Below are 5,990 nucleotides of genomic sequence, written 5' to 3' on the forward strand. Positions count from 1 at the left end.
TAAGGACATGTTAATACAATTAAGATGTTAAATGTGGTAATACATCTTTAAGGTAATTTAAAAATTTACACACATTGAACAGTTTAATATGTATTTTTAATAAAATACTTTGTCAACTTATTTATTCAAATTGAAATAAATACATCTTCCTGATGGAATCACTTTTTCCAGCCTTTTTATTCTGCTTTTAACACTGCACTTCCTTTAAACATTTTCCACTTCTACTGAATTTTCTAGGGAAGCTCCGATCTGACTTTTTTTGCTGCTGATTCCTAAACCAATCTCCTGGATTAAATTTTCACTTCAGGTATAAACGCTACTATGTGATTTAGCAAAATGGAAAAATGATCTGGTAATAAAATCACCTAACTTAGACAAAAAACAAACAAACAGGCAAGATACTTGCAGGGACAATGTAACAAGTATTAAGTCAGAAAGACAACTGAAAAACATGCCATCAGTAATATAATATTAAGCAGTAAGGCTCTCAACAGCCTAAATTATACAAAGTCAAACAGATCTCACAACACTGCTTATATCAAATAATGTCAAGTAAAAAAGGAAACATTCATTCAAAATCAAATAAAGGTTGCATTAAAATAAACAATCCTAAATTACTAAATCAGAACTGCTAGTGGGCGTGGCTTGCTGTTTTGTGCTGGTTCTGGTTAGTTGTTTCTGACCGAGGAGGCAAAGGAGCTTTATTTTTTATTTTTTCACAGATTATCTATCTCATGTTAGGACATAGCGAATGTTTTATTACATATGTAAAAGCTTTTTTCTTTTAAAGTTACATGCAGCTTTAATGAGACGCCTGATGTGAAAGAACATCTGGAGGAGCGTGAATGGCGCTACGTCTGTGAAATATTATGTCTCAGTAGCACGGTAGCGGTCCACTGGCATCTAGCCCGATGACATTTGCTTAGCTTTCTGACAGTGATACTCATCCGGATGAGTGTTGTGAATTTTGCGCTGCTTCACCTGCTGTCTGACTGCTCTGGATGTCTTTTTCCTGCAGTGAGCCTTGATATAGCCATATTCCGTCAAGTCCTTATTTTTTTTAATATATTAGATTTGTTGTGTTGATGCATTTTGAGATGCTTCACCCCCGAGGTATTTTTCCATAGCAACACGCAAACTTCCCCATTCACTCTCAGAGAGTTAAAGTTCCACACGACATTGCGAAGCATTTGCTGCCATGCAGCTGGGCATTGTGAAGGAAACGGGAAAATATGTTGCACACGGGACCTCTGTAGGCAAGTATAGGTGATCGGTTTTTCTTATAGGCAACAAGAGACAGTGATCGGCGATCACTGATCATATGCTTTTTCAGGGAAATCGGGTAACTGTGATTGGTGACTGATAGATCAGCAACCGATCAAGCATTTTCACATGCTACCTGAACATATTTAAACTCGGCCTGGCTTATCATCCAATCCATGTCAGGTTAAAAGTGTCTCTTAGGAGTGAAAGGAATTACCAAACAGTGCACTAGCCCTTTAACCCTGGATGATTCCATTTAGGCTCAAGATTCCTGCCAGAATTTGGAGGTTTTATGCAGTTTCTTAGCTCTTCCATAGACCACACTCTTCTGGGCAGAGATCTTAGAAGTTGCTTGTGGAATGGACTCTTTGCCCCTCAGCTTCCGCGTTCGGGGAAAAGCGGCTCGATTGTTTCCGATCCAATAAAAATAGCATTTTAAACTAGGTGCTTGCAGGGCTTGGCCAAGGTTTGTACATCGTCAGCTGGAGAAAGGTTTTAAGATGTACGCCTCCACGCCTCCTTATACATTCACTGATACGAAGGTGAGTTTTACTTAAACTTTGTGGCTAACATTAACCTTAGCTTATGCTAGTAGGCAATATTCTCGGACATTGTTCTTGTAAAAATGTGCTATTTAAGTATCTAAACATTCTAACGGACAATGTTTTTATCCTATTTTCAAATATAATATGGTGGTTTATTGTCGTTAGTGTCAGAGACTAATGGGGGAGGCACTAGCGGAACAAGTCAGCGTCGGGCCGGGGAGCGGACCAATTACCGGCCCCTAACGAATCACCGGGCCAGCAGATGCTGATGGACTGCCAACTTGTGAACAAAGTTCTTAGTGTAAGCTGAGAGAAAACTGCCTCACAGCGAGAAAGAGTTAGATTTGGTTACATCAGTTGTTTCTGTGTAAATCTTTATCAATATATCCGTGAACTTCCTCACCTTCTTATGAGTTCAAACAGAAGGAAATTATCCATGACTGACAACGACTAAGCAGCTCTGTGAACTGTTATTTTAGTATTGATATCTAACCCTTCCGCGGGTTTAAAAGATGGGGTTATTTGGACCCACGATCTTTTACTCTGCGCGGCCCAGCCGAGTTGCTCATACCCCATGTGCGCTTCTACATGGCTTTTTTGTTTGTGGTTTCAAAAAGCAACAGTCTGATGGGTCAACCCCACCTCACAGATTCCATTCAAGCTAAATATAAATTACATTACATGTGGAAAAAGTGGGGTAAAAAAGAAATCAGAGCGCAAACACTGTCCCAGTACAAAAGACTGTTTCAGCTGTAATCTTGCTTTGGTGAAGTTAATATAATCTAGTTTTTCTTACTTTGTGAGCTGGCTCTATGTTTCCACCATTATTTCTGATGTGAATGGGCTTGATATACAGATATCTTTTGTATAAGGCCTCCTTACATTCCATGATATTATATACATCTGTACAGACTAGAGATGTGCTGATCAGGTTTTTTCCTGCCGATTCCGATCACCTATGAGGGCAGATCACCGATACCGATCACATAATAATTATTTTTTTAATCATAACCACTACCAGTTACATTATGTGGAAAAAGTAACCATGAATTCACCTTAATTTAGACAAAAACTTGTCTTTAATAACTTTTCCCAAGAAAAAAACAAAATAGGCATTGTGCAAATTGTACTGCTATCGGTAATACTATCTTTAACAGATTGAAAACATATGAAGGCTCTGAAGAGGTTAAATAATGCAAAAAGTCAAAATAAAACCTCTCAACATTGCCAAAGAAATTCAAGTATAAAATTTACATTCAAAGGCAAATACAGGATCCATTACAATAAACTATCCTGAGTTCCTGAATGAAAACTTCCTGATAGCATGGCAGCTATCTGATTACTGCTAGTTCTGATTGGCTGTTTCTGACTGAGCGGAGTAATTATCCAGAACAGGGAGGAGGCAGAGATTCGTTGTGTTGATGCATTTTGACCTGCTTCACCCCACGTGCTTCAGATTTCCACCGCAACATGCAAACTTCCCCATTCACTCAGTGCGTTATAGTTACACATCGCTTAGGACTTGTTGCTGCGCGTTTGCTCAGTGTGAAGGAAAGAGGAGACCAGCTGCACAAGCAGGCTGCGAAATGAGATGCAGGTGATAAGTTTGTGTGATCGGCAACAAAAGACCGTAATCGACGATCACCGATTATACACTTTTTCACGGAAATCGGCCGACTATGATTGGTGGGTGATCAATCGGCACACCTCTAGTACAGATCTATTGTTTTGAGGGAGTTCCCAAATGTTTACTTAATCTATGCTGAACAAGTATTTCCATGATCCAATTTGGTGTGTCGCTCTGCGTACTTCAAATGACGCTTGGACAATAAAAGAAAAAAAATCTAGATTTTTTTTTTAAGTAGGTTGAAATACTACGAAGACAGGGTCTGCTTTATTTCTACTATGTTTCTAGATTAAAGAAAGTTGACTAAGTAAACTTCTGTGAGATAGAATGTGAAAATATTCTAGTCGCCTCAGTATTATGCGACATCCTGCGTAATCACATACGAACAAAGAAAACTATGTGTTTTCTTAGTGAAATATCTGACATAATCCCATCTTTGAAACCTTTAAGAAGTAAACTCACCACGTAACATACCGCACCTGTACAGTTTCTTTCACTCCCCTCATTCTTTACTGTAGCGTCTCCTCCCTGTATGTGAGACTTAAATAGTGGTCACACATTTACCTGAGAATCAGAGGACACTGCGAGTCATACCTGGGAATAAAACTAGCCCTGTTCAAGGACTTATCTTTTGCACTGAGAATAAAATCTAAAGGTAGGTACAAGAGCAACCACTGTCTGTTTTGAATTATTATTTTACAAAAACTGTTTCAACCATATAGAGGTAGAACTGTTAAACGCTGAAATGTATAAAGAAACTTACTCAACCAGTCGTTTGAAATTCTTCAGGCATATAAAAGTGTAAAAATTCATTATTTGTCAACTAATTTATTTCTTTGTTCATACATTGTTTTCTGAGTTGCACTAATTTTGTGTGTCTATATATATATGCTATCAGACAGGTAGATTTTGTGGAACAGATTCTACAAATATGGCACAAAAACGTTCTTTTCACTCCAAGGCTGATGAGTGGTTGTTAGGGTTGGRTGGGATCATTGACTGTCAAACAACTGTGTTTAGTATATTAAATCTTAAGCTCAACAGAAACAACCCAAGAGATCTTGATGAAAAGTACACACAACTCAGTTCTTAATATCATGCTTTCTCTTCTTTAACATCAATGACTGCTTGGAATCTGTTGTGGTAGATTCCATAAAACCATTACTATGATGGTAAAACTGCCKGTTCTTKGCAAAACGTCTSCAGCTCCAGTGAATTCCTGGGCTKTCTTCCATAAACTGAATGTTTGAGCTTTCCCCAGAGTGACTCAATGACATTGAACTCATTAGACTGAGATGGCCACTCCAGAACCTTCAGTTTGTTCTGCTGTAGCCAATGACAGCTGAACTTGTCCTTGTGCTTTGGATCGTTGTCGTGTTGGATTGTTCAGGTACAACTCATGTGCAGCTTCCAGGCTGATGAGAGAAAATGTTCCTCCACTATTTTCTGATAACATGYTGCATTCATCCTGCAGTTCATTTTGACCAAGTTGGGGCTCACACAAACTCAAAATATCAGTGATACCCCTCTGTGACTCGCAGAGGGGTGTCGAAAGGAACGGTGTGCCTTTTGTCACAGGCCTTGGTGGAGAAAAAGTTCAGCTTTGGTCAAATCAATACAAATAACTTGGTTTCAGAAATTTTGATGCTTCTCTCTGCTGTTTGGCGTATTGTAAGCAGGGTGCTTGGTGGCTTTTGCGTAGTAATGCCCATCTTCAACTATGAAGTTTGTTCTTCGTCAAGTACCTCATTACTGTGCATCTTGAAACAGTTGTTTTTTTAAGAGGCCTGAATTTCAACTTAAGTTGTTTCTGGTATTTTCTGTAAATTCTGAAACATTTTCCTGACAGTTGCTGTCTACCATACCACATATGCTAGACCAGCGTTTGATGATCACCATGTTCATTTGGGTAGTTTCTGTTGTCACTGTAATATACAAATAGTAAGCACAGTTGTTAGACACTAAATGGCTTCACCCAACATTAACCATAAGAAAATATTTGTGTGCTCTAATATATATATTGAATGTATTGTATGAGATTAAAAGACACTAGTTTTAACCTAATTAAATTTAGTGTTGCATTACTTTAAAGAATGACACTCAAAGTAATTACTTTTTTTCCACAGACTGTCAGTAAAATACTATATTTATAAGAAATAATAACACATTTAAATATTTTTACTTTGAAAGAAAATCTCATTTCACATATAACTGAAGCTACTTTTGTCCTTACATTACATTGCTTAATTAAATGATCTTCTCTTTCCTGAAGGCATGGATAAACGACTGATTCTCATTGTTCTGTTGGTGACACTATCCTTGGAATTTATGGTCACCCATGCTCAGGGCAGTATTGCAACTACAGCAGCATCAGCCAGCAATGCAACCACAGTAGCACTAGCCAGCAATGCAACCACAGTAGCACTAGCCAGCAATGCAACCACAGTCACATCAGTCAGCAATGCGACCACAATAGCATCAGCTAACAATGCAACCACAGTAGCATCAGCTAACAATGCAACCACAGTAGCATCAGCCAGCAATGCAACCACAGT

Source organism: Poecilia reticulata, linkage group LG18 (genome assembly GCF_000633615.1).
Source record: "Poecilia reticulata strain Guanapo linkage group LG18, Guppy_female_1.0+MT, whole genome shotgun sequence".
NCBI lineage: Eukaryota > Metazoa > Chordata > Actinopteri > Cyprinodontiformes > Poeciliidae > Poecilia > Poecilia reticulata.